The sequence below is a fragment of the Bos grunniens genome, chromosome 4, assembly GCF_055505025.1.
Source record: "Bos grunniens cultivar Pamir isolate PY7600 chromosome 4, Bosgru_T2T1.0, whole genome shotgun sequence".
Taxonomy (NCBI): domain Eukaryota; kingdom Metazoa; phylum Chordata; class Mammalia; order Artiodactyla; family Bovidae; genus Bos; species Bos grunniens.
Window position 1 is genome coordinate 71,739,569 of NC_141168.1, and position 19,568 is coordinate 71,759,136.

The 19,568-nt window shown below is 37.5% G+C and overlaps 1 protein-coding gene across 9 annotated transcripts in view; it reads left to right on the top strand.

Annotated features, from left to right (window-relative positions):
- COG5 (component of oligomeric golgi complex 5) overlaps positions 1–19,568 on the top strand; it is a 277,344-nt gene that overhangs the window by 38,461 nt on the left and 219,315 nt on the right. The gene's annotated exons all lie outside the window — the stretch shown is intronic.

Consider the following 19,568-nt stretch of genomic DNA (forward strand, 5'->3'; position numbering starts at 1 on the left):
GCAGAAGAGTTGGATATGACTTCGTGACTGAACAACAACAACAAATAGTTGTTTTACAATGTTGTGTTAGTTTCTGGTGTACAACAAAGTGAGTTACACACACACACACACACGTTCTTTTTAGTATTCTTTTTCATCATGATTTATTTCATCATGGTTTATTGAATATAGTTCCCTATGCTACACACAGTAGGATCTTGTTGTTTATTTTCTATGTAGTAGTTTGTATCTGGTCATCCCAAACTCTTACTTTATTCCTTTCCTGTTTGGTAACAATAAGTTTGTTCTCTATGTCTGTGAGTCTGTTTCTGTTTCATAGCTAAGTTCATTGCGCCAAACTTTAGATTTAATCTGTAAATGATATCATATGGTATTTGTCTTTCTCTTTCTGACTTAATTCACTTAATATGATGATCTTTAGGTGAGATGATATCTTAAATGCATTTAAAACATATATAGCTTCAACATAGCAAATTCAATACATGCCTTTTTAAACCTACAGTATTGGTCACATATGATGACAAATGTTTTCAGTGACTGTGTTTGATTTGTTGTTTTGGATCGCTTAAGTTGTGTCAGACTCCTTGTGACCCCATGGGCTGCTGCACTCCAGGCACCTCTGTCCTCCAAGGTCTCCTGTAGTTTGCTCAGATTCATGTCCATTGAGTCGGTGATGCTATCCAACCATTTCATCCTCTGCTGCTCCCTCCTCTTGCCATCAGTCTTTTCTAGCATCAGGGTCTTTTCCAATGATTTAGATGGTCTCAAAGTGAAAGTGTTAGTCACTCAGTTGTGTCCGACTCTTTGTGACCACACGGACTGTAGCCCCCCAGGCTCCTCTGTCCATGGAATTCTCCAGGCAAGAATTCTGGAGTGGGTAGCCATTCCTTCTTCAGGGGATCCTCCTGACCCAGGGGTCCAACCAGTTCTCCTACATTGCAGCCAGATTCTTTACTGTCTGAGCCACCAGGGGAAATACTTACATATGTGACTGGATTCAGCTACCCCCAGATCGGGGTGATGCTGTGCTCAAATCCAGAATAATGGGTTTATGCTGATATTGAGGGTTGCCAGTAGTTGGAGACATAATTGTGTTATCAATAAAATAACATACCGATAAACCCTCATTTTTTAACTAATTGAATTTAATGTTAGTCAAATTTATATTTAACAGATAATACCCATCAGTTCAGTTCAGTTCAGTCTCTTAGTTGTGTCTGACTCTTTGAGACCCCATGAATTGCAGCACGCCAGGCCTCCCTGTCCATCACCAGCTCCCGGAGTTCACTCAGACTCACGTCCATCGAGTCAGTGATGCCATCCAGCCATCTCATCCTTTGTCATCCCCTTCTCCTCCTGCCCCCAATCCCTCCCAGCATCAGAGTCTTTGCCAGTGAGTCAACTTATCGTATGAGGTGGCCAAAGTACTGGAGTTTCAGCTTTAGCATCATTCCTTCCAAAGAAATCCCAGGGCTGATCTCCTTCAGAATGGACTGGTTGGATCTCCTTGCAGTCCAAGGGACTCTGAAGAGTCTTCTCCAGCACCACAGTTCAAAAGCATCAATTCTTCGGCGCTCAGCTTTCTTCACAGTCCAACTCTCACATCCATACATGACCACTGGAAAACGCATAGTCTTGACTAGACGGACCTTTGTTGGCAAAGTAATGTCTCTGCTTTTGAATATGCTATCTAGGTTGGTCATAACTTTCCTTCCAAGGAGTAAGCGTCTTTTAATTTCATGGCTGCAGTCACCATCTGCAGTGATTTTGGAGCCCAGAAAAATAAAGTCTGACACTGTTTCCACTGTTTACCCATCTATTTCCCATGAAGTGATGGGACCAGATGCCATGATCTTCGTTTTCTGAATGTTGAGCTTTAGGCCAACTTTTTCACTCTCCTCTTTCACTCTCATCAAGAGGCTTTTTAGTTCCTCTTCACTTTCTGACGTAAGGGTGGTGTCATCTGCATATCTGAAGTTATTGATATTTCTCCCAGCAATCTTGATTCCAGCTTGTGCTTCTTCCAGCCCAGCGTTTCTCATGATGTACTCTGCATATAAGTTAAATAAGCAGGGTGACAATATACAGCCTTGACGTACTCCTTTTCCTATTTGGAACCAGCCTGTTGTTCCATGTCCAGTTCTAACTGTTGCTTCTTGACCTGCGTACAGATTTCTCAAGAGGCATGTCAGGTGGTCTGGTATTCCCATCTCTTTCAGAATGTTCCACAGTTTATTGTGATCCACACAGTCAAAGGCTTTGGCATAGTCAATAAAGCAGAAATAGATGTTTTTCTGGAACTCTCTTGCTTTTTGGATAATCCAGTGGATGTTGGCATTTTGATCTCTGGTTCCTCTGCCTTTTTAAAATACAGTTTGACCATCTGGAAGTTCACGGTTCATGTACTGTTGAAGCCTGGCTTGGAGAAGTACTTTGCTAGCATGTGAGATGAATGCAGTTGTGCAATTTGAGCATTCTTTGGGATTGGAATGAAAACTGTCCTTCTCCAGTCCTGTGGCCACTGCTGAGTTTTCCAAATTTGCTGGCATATTGAGTGCAGCACTTTCATAGCATCATATTTTAGGAATTGAAATAGTTCAATAGTAGTGGAATACTACTCAGCCATGAAAATGCATTTGAGTCAGTTCTAGTGAGGTGGATGAACCTTGAACCTGTTATACAGAGTGAAGTAAGTCAGAAAGAGAAAAACAAATACCATATATTAAGTCATATACATCTGGAATCTAGAAAAATGGTGTTGATGAACCTGTGTGCAGGGAAAGAATAGAAATGGAGATGTAGAGAATGGACTTGTGGACACAGTAGAGGAAGGAGAGAGTGGGATGAATAGAGAAAATAGCATCAACATCTGTACACTCTCATGTGTAAAATAGATAGCTGGAGAAAAGTTTCTGTATAACACTGTTTTGACCTAGAGGGGTGGGATTGGAAGAGGAGAAGGAGGCTCAAGAGGGAGAGGATGTATGTATAATTATGGCTGATTTGTGTTGTTGTAGAGCAGAAACCAACACAACATTGTAAAGCAGTTTTCTTTCAATTACAAAATAAAGACATAAAATGGCTTATCTAGGTTTAGAAATTATCTGTAGGAAACTATACTTGACCAATTTGCTCTGCCATTAGTGAAAGCTAGACTAAGATAATTTGTATTTGCCTTTTATGCATATGCAGTCAAAGTCCATAAAGTCAGATGAGCTTTGTAAATTTAAATTGCTTTGATAAAAATCTATGTAGGTTGAGAATCCATGCATTAATATTAGTTTTTTAATATGATTAGAGTTAATGTTCAGTACAGACTTGAATTTTGTGTATACAAAATCTCTGTATTCCTAAAGAATGAATGGATACAAGAATGATTCATGGAGTCTTAAGTAATGTGCAAATATAGAACAATAAAGTTGCCAACTCATTTTATCTTTACTTTGCCTTTTGAGTCTACTACTATTAAAAGTTATTACTCTATTTTGAAAGGATGACATATTTTGTGAAAATTTTTACTTAAAGTTTTATGGGATCTTTTTTCTGTCTGTTTAACTAAGATAAGTCAGTTCTCTAAGGCAAGTTCTCTTGAGGCAAGTCTTTCATTTACTTAGAAGAGAAACAGAAGAACTGTACCCATGAAAGTTATTCTTTCTTTTAGCCAAAGCTAGTTTAAAAGCAGCAACACCCTTTCTCTAGTTTTCAGATATATTTAATATGAGGATTCTAAGTTTTTAGATGATTGTGTCTTGCACTGATGGGTCTTATTGATTTTTGTTTCTGGGCTATAAAAAGTGTCATGCTTTCCAGAAGTTTTCATTTAACCCTGTGTGTCTTTCATGGTGTCTTTAGCTTTGTGGGAAGCTTTCTTCCAGATAAAGATTTGTGGAACATCAAGAAAGTGAAGACAGAGAGTGGTAGAAACTAGTGCCAGTGGTAGAAACCAGTGCTGTTTCACAGTGAGAAGTAGAGTTAGCCTTGAGTACGTTAAGATACTTAGATATTTTTCCATTTAAGAAGAGGTAAGGATTTAGTGATAATGTCTATCTAAATTGATGGATTCTTTGATAGTGGTAGTATTTGATGAAGATTGCTGAGTATTTTGAACTCTGTAGTTTAGGAATTTTTTTTTATTTAGCCAAAAGATGGTGACATGCTCTTTTGTTCCTTGCTTTAAGTCAGTGCAGTTCAACAAGTATGGTGTAGTATGGTGAAAGTGAAAGTGTTAGGTGCTTGTTCATGTCCGACTCTTTGTGACCCCATGGACCGTAGCCCTCCAGGTTCCTCTGTCCGTGGGATTTTCTAGACAAGAATATTGGCGTGGGTTGCCATTTCCTTCTCTGGGGGATCCTCCCAACACAGGGATCTAACCCAGGTCTCCTGCATTGCAGGCAAATTTTTTACCATCTGAGCCACCAGGGAAACCAATTGTATGGTAGGCACAATAATGCGTCTCCTCAAAGATACAAGAACACTGGACTGGGTTGCCATTTCCTTCTCCATCTTACTCACTGCTGCTGCTGCTGCTGCTGCTAAGTCGCTTCAGTTGTGTCCGACTCTGTGTGACCCCAGAGACGGCAGCCCCCCAGGCTCCCCCGTCCCTGGGATTCTCGAGGCAAGAACACTGGAGTGGGTTGCCATTTCCTTCTCCAGTGCATGAAAGTGAAAAGTGAAAGTGAAGTCGCTGAGTCGTGTCCAACTCCTAGCGACCCCATGGACTGCAGCCTACCAGGCTCCTCCATCCATGGGATTTGCCAGGCAAGAGTTCTGGAGTGGGGTGCCATTAGAACCTGTGAATACAGTACTTTATATGGCAGAAGGAACTTTGCAGATGTAGTTTCTTGTGGACCTTGAGATGAGATTACTCTGATTATCCAGATGGGACCATTCTAAATACTTGAGTTTTTGAACGTGAAAGCGGAAAGCAAAAGAGTGAGCCAGAGAAATGGAATGGTAGAAGAGGAGGCTGGAGAGATTTGAAGTGTGAAAGTACTTAACCTACCATAGATGGCTTTGAAATTAAAGGAAGGGAGGCATGGACATGCAGATGTCCTCTAGTAGCTGGGAACTGTCCCCAAATGACAGCAAGGAAATGGGAACCTCAGTGCTACAACCTGAAGGAATTAAATTCTGCCCACATAATGAATGAACAAGGAGAGGGTATCTCTCTTAGAACTTCCAGAAAGGAATGTAGCTATGGTAACACCTTGATTCTCTCCCACTGAGACTCATTTTGAGTCCCGTTGAGAATTCTAACCTTCAGAACTGGAAGATAATAAATGTGTAGTTTTCAGCTTTCTAAGTTTGTGGTAACTTGTTCTGGTAGCAAATAAAAAGCAAATGCATCTATACCATATCAGCTACCTGGATGAAGGATTATTTGTTGTTGTAAGAAAGAGAGTGGCTGATCTGTGAAGTTCTGAACTAGGAAAACCTTATCAAAACAAAATAAAATACACATACAAGCACAGAAGTGCAAAGCTATATAACTTTTTATTTTCAGGAAACGGGTACTTTCTTTATACACAGATATGAAAGATTAACATGTTTTTAAAGTTAACAGCTGTAATGGAATAGGGGTTGTAAAATATCCTGCATACTCTTCTGATATCATGGCTAATGATATATCTTTTTCCCTGTTGCTCTTAAGAAACAAATAATGGCCTCAGGCCACATTAAAGATTTTATAGGTAAATGATTTGGGCGTAAAAGAAAACTAGTATTTATTCTAATCAAACTTATGTATGGCTTCCCTGATAGCTCAGCGGTAAAGAATCTGCCTGCAATGCAGGAGACGTGAGTTTGATCCCTGGGTGGTGAAGATACCCTGGAGGAGAAAATGGCACCCACTCCAGTATTGTTGCAGGGAAAGTCCCATGGACAGAGGAGCCTGGTGGGCTACAGTCCATGGGTTGCAAAGAGTTGGAGACAAACTTAGCACATACACACAACACATACAAGCTTAAATAATCAATTCTATACTGATAAATGTTTTAAAACCCTACTATATGCTTGCCTCTAAGACTGTTTTAGAGTTATTGCCCTGAATAATAAATCCATTCTTGGTCTTTGGGATATTTGTAGGATGTTATTCCAGATCGGATTATAGGCACATGATGGAGCCTGGTTATGTGACATAGTTACTTCTAACAGAAATAAGAATAATGTTTAGTCAGGATCTCAATACAATGAACAAGGCATTTTGCATAGAATTAATTTCCTAGTAAAGTTAGTAGTTCAATATCTTGTTTGCTTTTAAACTATGATATGAGGAATTGTGCTTGGTCTTCTCCAAAAATGCTGAGCTGTGGTAATTGCTGGACAGAGGGTGGAGGAGGCAGAGAAGGTATTTTTTGTTTTAATAAAGCTTGGTGGTGCTTAAGAATAGCCAACTAATTGATGTAGAGACTTTCTACCTAAAACAAAGGAATGAAAGTGATATTCCAGAGTGGGTTCAGTTCAATTCAGTCGTTCAGTCGTGTCCGACTCTTTGTGACCCCATGAATCGCAGCACGCCAGGCCTCCCTGTCCATCACCAACACCCGGAGTTCACTCAAACTCACGTCCATCAAGTCAGTGATGCCATCCAGCCATCTCATCCTCTGTCGTCCCCTTCTCCTCCTGCCCCCAATCCCTCCCAGCATCAGAGTCTTTTCCAATGAGTCAGCTCTTCTAGCACTGAAAATAAAAACTGAAAAGGAGTAGCCGGGAAGACTTCTGAGGATAAATTACTTAAGAACAAATCTTGTTGAATGGGCACTTGGAGGCTAGTTCTTTTAATGTAATAACTGGAACAACATAGTATTCACAAACTTTTCTTTTATCATAGTAATATTCTCTTTACTGACACTTTAAAGACTTCAAAACATCCTAAAATTATACCATAAAATAACATAATTGTTCCTGCTATGTATATAGTTTATGATTAAGAGACAAGAGAACATAGGCTTTGAAGCCATCTAGAGCTTGATTTAAATCCCATTTCCATCCCTGTTGCTAACTATGTTAGTTTTGACAAAGTAAATTCAAAGGACTGTTGGGTAGATTTAATGAGAAATTTATAGATTGTCTTCGACCTTGCCTAGCATATAGTAGGTCCCTCAGTATTGCTTTCCCTTTGTCCTTCTTTCTTTAGAAATAGAACTAAAGGATGAATTTGTTAATATATATTTTGAAGTCACATTGGTTATTCATCATTATCTGTGGTTGTGTGTTCCACTTTTATGTGTTCAAAAACGCCATCTTTTTCATTCATTTTTTAAAATCACATAATATACAGTTTTTATGCATTTTTTTCTGGTAACAAAATAGTGAAGCATTACTATAAAAAATTTCAAGTTAAAGGTGGGCTCTGTGTATCTATGTGTTTATGTGCTCAGTTGTGTCTTACTCTTTGCGACCCCATGGACTGTAGTCCACCAGGCTCTTCTGTCCATGGAATTTTCCAGGTAAGAATGCTAGAATGGGTTGTCATTTCCTGTTCTGGGGGATCTTCTCAACATAGGAATCAAACCTGCGTCTTTTGGGTCTCCTGCATTGGCAGGCAGATTCTTCACCACTAGCACCACTGATGTGGTGAATAAACACATCTAAACACATTAAGTCTCATATACTGAAGTGGGAAAAAGTATTTTTTTGAGTAACTAGACTAATTAATACATAGTTTTTTTTTTTTTTACAACCATAATACATCACATAATTGAAAACACATTAAAAAATAAAATTTCAGAAAAATGATAAAAGCTGTCATTGACTGCTTGTGGCAAGTACTGTGCTAACCATTATATATATTTTATCTCATTGAGGTTTCACAACCTCAGTGAGATAAAGTAGATGCTATCATTTTGCAGATGGGCAAACAGAGCCTCGATGAGATTAAGCAGCATTCCTAGGGTCACACAGCTAGTAAGAAGAGGATTTCGACTTGCACTTATTTATTTCTTCTACTTGTTCTCTGGTGGAGGTGCTAATGAGAACCACAGTGCTATAAGACAAAATAATTTTGTCAGGTTGGGATTTTTGTAAATTTTGGGTACAGGCTTAGTTCAGTTGCTCAGTTGTGTCCGACTCTTTGTGACCCCTTGGACTCCAGCATGCCAGGCCTCCCTGTTTATCACCAACTCCCGGGGCTTGCTCAGACTCATGTCCATCAAGTCGGTGATGCCATCCAACCATCTCATCCTCTGTGGTCCCCTTCTCCTCCTGCCTTCAATCTTTCCCAGCATTGGGGTCTTTTCCAGTGAGTCAATTCTTTGCATCAGATAGCCAAAGTATTGGAACTTCAGCATCTGTCCTTCCGGTGAATATTTACGACTGATTTCCTTTAGGATTGGCTGGTTTGATTTCCTAGCACTCCAAGGGACTCTTGGGTCTTCTCCATCACCACAGTTCAAAAGCATCAATTCTTGGGCGCTCAGCTTTCTTTATAGTCCAACTCTCACATCCATACCTGAGTACTGGAAAAAACATAGGGTAGCAGCTATAATAATACTATTTGTGAGTAGAAGTTGAAGGACTTTTACAGCTTAAAAACAATTTTAAAAATTTTAATGGAATGGTTCCTCTTCTCCATTGATGCTGCCTACATTTTTCTTTTGAGATATGAGATTGGTCTGGGATTTAAATGTGTTCATTCTGAGTATTCTAAGAAAACAAAAATACATCTTAGGGGTTTGTCTTTTGCTTCTGGTTATTCTAGAAAACATTTAAGAGCATAAAAGAGGCATCATTTAAAGAGATCTCAGTTTTATTTTTAACACTTTATTTAACTATAAAAAAGATGCACCAAGTACACACTTTAATGAATTTTTTTAGATTTGATAATCTGACCTAATTAAAAGTACAGGGTAATATCAGAAAACTTACAAAAGGAACATACCAAAGGCTGGAGCAATTGCAATTAATGTGCAATGTTTATGGATTTGCCCAGAATTTTAAAAATGAAACATGTTTCATATATTTAACATTTTAAATTTGGGAAAATATGTTGTTTTAAATGTAGGAGTATTTTATAAAGTATGCTCGTAAATTAAGGTAACATAAAGCTGAAGAGAAACAAGATCTGAATATTAAAAAAGCAGTCTCAATCTGCATAGTACCTTTGTGAAGATAATGACTATTTTTAATACATCCTAATGAACAATTAATTTGACTTTCACAGTCTCAATTTTACTTGTATAAGTTTCATTTAATAATATTTAAAAAATAATTTTATTATTTTTGTTCTTTTATTTCTGGATATGCTGGGTTTTCATTGCTGCGCAGGCTTTCCTCTGGTTGTGGAGAGCAGGGCTACTCTGCAGCCGCAGTGCACAGGCTTCTCATTGTGGTGGCTTCTCTTGTTGCAAAGCACCGGTTCTAGGTGTGTGGGCTCAGGAGCTGTGGTTCCCCGGACCGTAGAGCACAGCCTCGGTAGTGTGGGGCACAGGCTTAGTTGCTCCACAACATAGTAATATGATTTTATACTTACGTTTGATGACTATTAAGTTCCTAAATTTGACTGAGGAAGGAATTTTGATAAGGCCTGCCATAGGTTATGAATTTTTATTTTTTTCAGAATAATCAGCTCAATTGTAGTGTTATTTAAAAAATTAAGTACTACTGTCATACTACTATCAATGGTTTAATAGAATAATTTTTGAATTTTTAAAATTATAATATTTGTGAAAACAAGAAAGTTAAGGTATATATTAATTTCTGAAAAACTAGAAAGTGTAGGTACATATCACCTAGGAATTCATTTTGGGAAATCTCTCAACTATTTCCTTGTACATTACAACATCTATTATTTATATTCTTTTATATTAATATTACATTACTTCCATGTTAATAAACATAAATATATCATTTTAATGCTAAGTAATAGTCAGATGAAAACTTTCTAAAAATTTCTGTAAATAGTCTATTCTTGTTAACTGCTTTGGTCATTTTAATATTATTTACTGGTATAACTATCCTTTGATGACCATGCTTGGAGATATATTTTTGCATAATTATTTCATTGTTAGGATAAATTTAAGAAGTTGAATTCCTGGTCAGAGGTTATGTTTAAGGTTTTTGCTTAATGTTTCAAAATGAAACTTCTTTCTTGAACTAATGTGAGAAAATATACCTATAACTTTGTCATCATTAATAGGCATTAGCTTTTAAAAATTATTTGCCAGTCACACATGTGAAAAACAGTATATTAACTTATTTTTTAACTTATTCTAATTTGCATTTTGTTTTTGCTGTGTTTGTCATTTGCTTTTCATTGATGAATTAGTTGTTACTGGCCTGTTTTCCTGTTGCTGTATTGGTTTGTAGACATGTATTCTTTACGAAATATAGGTAAAATTGCTCTGCGTTATAGATGTCCCAGTTTATCCTACTCTTTCCTTTTTTTTAAGTATAATTTTTACAACTTTATGGTTACACCTGTTACTGTCTATCAGCCAGTCTTATTCCTCAGTCAGTTATTTCAAGGCTGTTTCCTTTCTGCTGCTTATCCAGGGACATGTGCTCCATTGTTCTTCGTTTGCACTCTTTAAAAAAATTATTAATTATTTTGGCTGCACTGAGTCTTTGTTGCTTTGCATAGGCTTTTTCTAGTTGCGAGCAGTGGGGGCCACTTCTTGTTGCCATGTGTGGGCTTCTCGTTGCAGTGGTTTCTCTCGTTGTAGAGCATGGGCTCTAGGCACGCAGGCTTCAGAAGTTGCAGCTTGTGGACTCTAGGGTATGCAAGCTTCAGTGGTTGTGGCACACAGGCTCAGTAGTTGCGGCTCGTGGGCCCTAGAGTGCTTGGGCTTCAATAGTTGCAACACCCGGGTTTGGTAGTCTCAGCTCACTGGCTCTGCAGGGTGAGCTAGTAGTTGTGGTGCACCGGTTTAGTTGCTCTGAGGCATGTGGGATCTTCCTAGACCAGGGATTGAACCCATGTCCCCTGTATTGGAAGGTGGATTCTTATCCACTGTATCACCAGGGAAGTCCCGTTTACACCCTGTTTGTAGTTATATTTGGCCTTGTGATATTGACGTTGACATTTCAGTCTTGTTGCCACTACTTTTGTAAGTGCCTACAGCCCAAACCTTTTATGAAATCTTTGGGCAAGTGAGGGCTAAGTGCTATTATAATGAGCCTTATAAAAGTGCTTTTATGATTTTAAAAAAATGCTTACAAGATAGGTGACTTATTTATCATGGCAACTAGGATTTTATGGCTATTGCTGCTTGACAGTTTTGAGTGGGCATTTTATGACCTGTCTACTAGATCCTGTAACATATGTTATTCATTAAGATTTTAAAAACATTTATGTAGTTTGAGAAGTTGGTTGTGTTGTGGAACCAGTAAGTCTATTTGTTAATATAAACGATAGTGATAGAAGAAAAGAAGTAAAAGCTTCTCATCTTCTTTCTTGGATTTAACAATAGTAATAAAATATTTAATGGTGTCCTTTATCGTGTGTTCAAAGTGCAGTTTTATTTTTGTTTGTTTTTTAGTTCGTTGTAATTATTCATATTGTATATTTGAATCATTGATAGGTAAGATGTTTTAATGAGGACTAGAAATTTTGGGTAAAATAGATTTATCTTAAACTTAGTTGATGAAAATTCAGTTTATTAACTTTTCATTTTGAAATTTTCTAGCAGCCATCTCTGCTAAGTGTCATTCTCCTGATGTTAGTCTTTGCCTTAGCTCAGGTGGCTCTTTTGGTTTGTGGTTTTGCAATTAACCATTTTTCTGCCACCGAGTTTTTCTAGAACTTCGTTGAGAGAGAATATTTATGAAAGATTTTTCTGAAGGTTAATCAATTTTTCCATTTCTATTAATCAGTGAATCTTTGAAAGCGGGGAAGTGAGGATGAAAGGAATAAGTACATCATAATTACTGGGGTGCCTTTTTGTTTTGTTTTTAAGAATATCTGTTTTCTTATCAGTTGGAAGTGCCATCTTTTTCTTCCAACTGGTCTGCTTGGCTCCATTGTTGTTATTGTTCAATAACTAAGTCATGTCTGACTCTTTGCGACCCCATGAACTGCAGCATTCCGGGCTTCCTTGTCTATCACCAACTTCCAGTGCTTGCTCAAACTAATCAATGTCCATCGAGTTGGTGATGCCTTACAACCTCTCATCCTCTGTCATCCCCTTCTCCTCCTGCCGACAATCTTGCCCAGCATCAGGGTCTTTTCCAGTGAGTCAGTTCTTTGCACCAGGTGGCCAAAGTATTGGACTTTCAGCTTCAGCATCAGTCTTTCCAATGAATATTCAGGACTGATTCCCTTTAGGATGGACTGGTTTGAGCTCCTTGCAGTCCAAGGGACTCTCAGGAGTCTTCTTCAACACTGCAGTTCAAAAACATCAATTCTTCAGCTCTCAGCATTCTTTAAGGTCCAACTCACATCCATACATGACTACTGGAAAAACCATAGCTGACTGGACGGACCTTTGTTGGCAGAGTAATGTTTCTGGTGATTGCAGCCATGAAACTAAAAGACACTTACTCCTCGGAAGGAAAGTTATGACCAACCTAGATGGCATATTCAAAAGCAGAGACATTACTTTGCCAACAAAGGTTCGTCTAGTCAAGGCTATGGTTTTTCCTGTGGTCATGTATGGATGTGAGAGTTGGACTGTGAAGAAGGCTGAGTGCCAAAGAACTGATGCTTTTGAACTGTGGTGTTGGAGAAGACTCTTGAGAGTCCCTTGGACTGCAAGGAGATCCAACCAGTCCATTCTGAAGGACATCAGCCCTGGGATTTCTTTGGAAGGAATGATGCTAAAGCTGAAACTCCAGTACTTTGGCCACCTCATGCGAAGAGCTGACTCATTGGCAAAGACTGATGCTGGGAGGGATTGGGGGCAGGAGGAGAAGGGGATGACAGAGGATGAGATGGCTGGATGGCATCACCGACTCGATGGATGTGAGTCTGGGTGAACTCTGGGAGTTGGTGATGGACAGGGAGGCCTAGTGTACTGTGATTCATGGGGTTGCAAAGAGTCGGACACGAGTGAGCGACTGAACTGAACTGAACTGAACTAGGTTGGTCATAGCTTTTTGTTCAAGGAGCAAGTGTCTCAATTTCATGGCTGCATTTTGGAGCTCAAGAAAATAAAGTCTCTCACCGTTTCCATTGTTTCCCCTTTTATTTGCCATGATGTGATGGGACTGAATGCCATGACTGAATGCCATGATCTTAGTTTTTAGAATGTGAAGTTTTAAGCCAGTCTTTTCACACTTCTCTTTCACTTTCATCTAGAGGTTCTTTAGTTCCTCTTTGCTTTCTGCCACAAGGGTGGTGTCATCTGCATATCTGAGGTTATTGATATTTCTCCCAGCAATCTTGATTCCAGCTTGTGTTTCATCCAGCCTGGCATTTTTCATGATGTACTCTGCATATAAATTAAATAAGCAAGGTGACAATATACAGCCTTGATGTACTCCTTTCCTAATTTGGAACCAGTCCATTGTTCCATGTCTGGTTCTAACTGTTGCTTCTTGACCTGCATATGGATTTCTCAGGAGACAGGTCAGGTGTCTGGTATTCCCATCTCTTTCAGAATTTTCCAGTTTATTTTGATCCATATAATCAAAGGCTTTGGTGTAGTCAGTAAATAAGAAGTAGATGTTTTTTTGGAATTGTCTTGCTTTTTCTATGATCTAATGGATATTGGCAATTTGATTTCTGGTTCTTCTGCCTTTTCTAAATCCAGCTTGAACATCTGGGAGTTCTTAGTTCGTGTACTGTTGAAACCTATCTTGGTGAATTTTGAGTGTTACTTTGCTAGCATGTGAAATGAGTGCAATTGTGTGGTAGTTTGAACTTTCTTTGGGATTGAAATGAAAATTGACCTTTTCCAGTCCTGTGGCCACTGCTGAGTTTTTCAAGTTTGCTGGCATATTGAGTGTAGTACTTTCACAGTATCATCTTTTAGTATTTAAAATAGCTCAGCTGGAATTCCATCACCTCCATTAGCTTTGTTCATAGTGATGCTACCTAAGGTCCACTTGACTTCACACTCCAGGATGTCTGGCTCTAGGTGAGTGATCACACCATCGTGGTTATCTGGGTCGTGAAGCTCTATTTTGTATAGTACTTCTGTGTATTCTTGCAACCTCTTAATATCTTCTGCTTCTGTTAGGTCCATACTGTTTCTGCCCTTTATTTTGTCCATCTTTGCATGAAATGTTCCCTTGGTATCTCTAATTTTCTTGAGAACATCTCTAGTCTTTCCCATTCTTTTGTTTTCTTCTATTTCTTTGCATTAATCATTTAGGCTTTCTTATCTCTCCTGCTATTCTTTGGAACTCTGCATTCAGATGGGTGTATCTTTCCTTATCTCCTTTGCCTTTAGCTTCTTTTCTTTTCTCAGCTGTTTGTAAGATCTCCTCAGACAACCATTCTTGCCTTTTTGCATTTCTTTTTCTTGGGATGGTTTTGATCACTGCCTCTTATACAGTGTCACGAACCTTCCTTCATCATTCTACAGGCACACTATCAGATCTGATCCCTTGAATGTATTTGTCACTTCCACTGTATAATCGTATGGGATTTGATTTAAGTGATTGACCCCTTTTCTCTCTTATCCAACCTAGTGGAAAATAAAGAGAACAACCTTTTTTACCCACTCTTGTAAGAATGTAAGACTTAATGATTAGTGTTTTGCATTTTTATTTTATACCAGGATTAATTTTAATTTAACTTTTTTCATTCTGTTTGCTCTGATTTTTATTTTCTCATTTAATTTAATTGTATCTAAAGTTGGATGCTTTAAAATTTGTCTTGTATTTCCCTTAGGATGACATAGGATATAAATAATATTTACCAATTTTCCTTTCTTACTTCCTAACTTTAAGCATAGTTTTAGTTTTGGGTCACTTGCTTTTGTGAGAATCTTTCTGAGTTTTGTAGAGATTTGTTCCAGAGAAACACATGCACACATATGCCTGTTAAATTTTACACACAATTTCAAAGGACTTAAGAGACTCCAGGAAATCCTGCACCAAAGTCATTGTTTATCTGAAATGTATTTTTGGGGAGATGTTTTTCTGTATGGTGGCTATATTCAATCACCTGAACTTCCTTTGTATATTTAAATTGTATTCATTAGCAGCCCATTTTCAGTAATACCAGCATGCTCTGGAGTTCTCTGATTCAGTGAAAGTGCTAAAAAGCAAAAGAATTATAGCAGTAGATAATATCAGTGTTTTTGGAAAGAATTCTTAGTGTAAGGTTAATAAGAAATGTTCCCAGAGTAGTGTTTTTGTTCTACTCTTTGAAGTATTTAAATAACACTGATTACCAGTGTTACTTAAACTGTTATAGAACCAAATAGGAAATTAAAGTTGTCATAAACTACCAAAGAGTAGCTGATATTTCCTTAATTGTGTTGATGGCACAAAGGAAATTTCAATAATATAGGAAAAATATTTGACTGAAACTGTCTACCTAATTTGAGTGACATCTGTTCAAAAGATACACAAAATGAATTTTTTAGTATTTTCCTTGTGAACTTATTTTAGAAGTAATAAATTTTGTATTGAAATGAATAAAAACATGCAAGTATAGTGCTTACTTTCTGGTCAGAATAAGGTAACATTATGACAGACAGTAGTTGTACGATTTGTAATTAACTGAGTATAATGGCTGAATGAAGTAACACTTTACAGTATTGTCTTTGTGTTTGGTATTATTTTATCTTAGTGTATGATTTTTAAAGGAAAATCCTCTGGAGTAGGACATGGCAACCCACTCCAGTATTCTTGCTTGAAAAATCCCACAGGCAGAGGAGCCTGGTGGGCTACAGTCCAACGGGTTACAAAGAGTTGGATGTGACTAAGCACGTATACACACGTTGCCTAGAAAACTTCTTTTTAGAAAATAAATTTTTTTTCCGTTGATCATGCAGTGTGGTTGGTAGGATCTTAGTTCCTACCCTAGGGATTGAACCTGGACCCACAGCAGTATGAGCACAAAGTCCTACCACTGATCCGCTAGGGAATTCCCAAATTTTAGTTCTTAAGGAAATAAATGTCCTGGTGAACTGTAGTACTGTTGCAGGAAAAGGGACCCCTTCCAAGAAACTGGGCTCTTGTCTAACACTCGGAAATGAATTGTCCGAGGAGACACATGTGCCAACAAAGCAAGAGATTTTATTGGGAAAGGGCACCCGGGTGGAGAGCAGTAGGGTAAGGGAACCCAGGAGAACTGCTCTGTCAAGTGACTCACAGTCTAGGGTTATGGTGATGGGATTAGTTTCCGGGTTGTCTTTAGCCAGTCATTCTGACTCAGAGTCCTTCCTGGTGGTGCAGGCCTTGTTCAGCCAAGATGGATGCCAGAGAGAAGGATTCTGGGAGGTGGTCAGACATGTGGTGTCTCCTTTTGACCGAACTCTTTCTGTTGGTGATGGCTTATTAGCTCCGTGTTCCTTACCAGGGCCTCCTGTCCTAAAACAACTCATGCGAATGGTTACTGTGGTGCCTGGCCAGGGTGGGCAGTTTCAGTCAGTGTGCTTCCCCTAACTGTATATAGGTCCAACTAAGAATTTTATAAGGTAAAATGAAGTGTGCTTAATTTTTTTTTCCTTAAGTAGGCACTGTGGCCTGAAATGAGTTCAGAATTGCTTCTATATCTTTTGGTTTAATAGTTATTTGAATGTCTGTCGCTGTGATAGTCTATCTTCTAGTATATAAAGTAATGGTTCTTAATCTTTAACACACAAATCATCTAAGAGAACTTATTAAAACTTGTTATTTGGATGCAGCCATAGAGGTTCTGCTTCATTAAGTAAAAGTAGGGCCCAGAAATTGGAGTATTCAGATAAACACCATGGAGATTCTGATAAAGGGGGCTATATTTTGAGAAACTCTCCTAAACAAGATGGACAGGGAAGCCTGATGTGCTGCAGTCCATGGGGTTGCAAAGAGTTGGATACGACGGTGCGACTGAACTGAACTGAAACTGAAACAAGATTAATAAGTTTAAAAGTTGTTCCTTTCAGTTTCTCAAATATTTACTCATCCATTGGTATTTATCAGTCACTTTTTCTAGGGGAGCATTATGAAAGGTTACATTAGTATTACAGACTATTATTGTATTATTTGGGTTAAAGACAGTTTATAAAGTTAGGTAGCTACAGTTTGCTAGCATTTTGTTGTTTGTAAGAAGTGATACTTTGAAGAAATTTAATAGCAAAAGAAAGACTAAAGGTTTTTAAGAATTGGAAAGAAAATTCTTAAAGTGTAGACATATAATTTGATTTTTTTACATTTCAGCCTGCCCTGAGTGAGGTATTAACAATATTAGAGTGAAATACGTATCTTTGTTTCTTCTCCACCCAATCAGTATTCCATGATAGTATGACATGTGGGATTGTGTGTACTATTAATGGCTGCTGTGTCTATGTGTCAGTTCCATGTATTAATATATTTCTCATTCCTACAGTCTGTGTCTCATATGGCCCAAACTCTGATTTATTAGTATTAACATTAAAAAAATTTTATGTTAAGTTAATATGTTTTCATTTTGCATCACTTTCTAGTATTGTATGTCCTAAACTGTCTCTGCAGAAAGTGATTCCTCATAAGCTTATTATCTTCTCTTGTTCCTTTTTCTTTTCTCCCTGAAAAGTTGGTGATGTGTTTTGGTAGTCTGCCTTGCTGAATGGCTCTCAGAAATATATGACATTAAATAATTGCTTACATGGAAGCAAGGTGAGGAAAATGACCTCAATCCCAGACAAACTCAGCTCTCCATTTCTATCTTACTTGATGCTTCAGGGTTTGATACTGGTATGAAGTTAATATTGGTGGCCCTGACAGGAGTGACAGCACTTTTTACCACTTGTTGGTGTAAATACAAAGCTGTCATCCTTGAAAGCCACAGATACAGCGTATAGAGGTCTGTTAAAAAAAGAAAAGTGTGAATAGAAGGGTAGAGATACTTAGGATTATTTTCACACGTTATTTTATCACGAGCCAGGGGAGAAATATTACTGTGTTAAATTTGCTCATCTTTTTCTCTCGCAAAAATGAGTATTCTTTAGAAGGTGATAGCGTTCGTATAAATGATGAACCCAATGTTCCATTTGTTTCTACATCTTAGTACTGTTTTGTTCCAGATGTTTGTGAATTGTTATAGTATTCTTTATCATATTACTGCTCTGTCTAGTCTGTTGACTGCATTTTAATTCTTTCACTGTTTTGAATGATTTTTAGGAAGAGTCTTCAAATTAATTGTCTTTTGTGAACTCAGATCTGTAATTCTATGTTCTCTTTGTATTTCTCTAAGAGTTAAGCATCTCTGAGTATTTTTGGATCTTTTCCCTAGTTTTTCTGAGTTTAATTATCTCCTTGTATTTCTTGTTTATAATAGGATCTGAGCTTCTCTCTTCCCTAACATTTATTGTTCGTCATCTCATGTTTAGCTTTCTTTGAGTTCACTTTTGGTCCCATAGGCAGCTGTTTTCCAGAAGGGGTATATATGGGTATCCATCTCTGAAATGTAAAGAAAATAACTGTCTAAAGTTTTCTCTGGTTTTTGTATTTCTTATCTTACAGAGTGGAAATGAAGAAAAGAAATAGATTATTTTATGTGTTTTTCCCTTGCTTTTAACTTCCATTTAGAAAACTAAGCTGTTCCATAATTTGTTAAGTTACCTTTCTTACTTTTTGAAATGTAATTTGAAGCTATTTAATTATATTATAAAAAAGTTTAAGTACTTGATATTTTATCAATATTGTTTTTCAGAAACTTTGCTTATATGATTTTTTTTAATTTTTAAAAATTATTTTTATGTAGCCATTGACAAAGAATGAAGGTGATATGTATATAATGAGTTGGATGGGTAATTTATAATAAATTATTAGGAAAGACACAAAGGATCATATTTATATTTTTTTACTTTGTATATGTCAAATTTGGCCAGTGTTTAAAATTTTTTGTAGTTAAAAAAATTACCAAAGAGGAAAATAATACGTTTAATGGAAAAACTCAATAAACCAATATGTGAAAAATATAAAGTAGATAATATAAAACATCGAATTGGAGTTTTCATTTTGAATATTTGTAATAACTAGAACATTCTTGAATACTGTTATTTATTTTACTTAATTGAATTTTCTGCTTTGCCAGAAATTTTTGTTTTTGTCCTTGTTACCTATGTATTAATGCTTTATTCAAAGCATAGTTTAAAAAGTTCTTAGATCATTGAGGAAATCTCATTTCTTGTGGTCCTTCTTACGGCCATCATTTTTAATTCTTCAGTCTTTTATACCAGTTGGCTTTCTAGTCAGTTGGATACTTCACTGATTCTGCCTTAATGTTGCCTGTCACATGTATATGCTGCTTTGCAGAGCTGCCAGCACTTTTTGCCGGGTCTTTCATTACCTATCAAGTGATGGCAGCAGCTTCCTATCCTGGGTTTTACCCAACTGTTTGGTTTTTCAGTTTCCCACTGCTGTGTCTTCATCAGCTCTTCTACATATTGCTTTTTTGTTGTTGTTTGTTTTTTGTAGCTCACTTCCTACTGCATTATTCCCCTGCTCAGATTTCTCTGCTCTCATTGAAGACCTCCGTCTTGGGGTTCTAATTT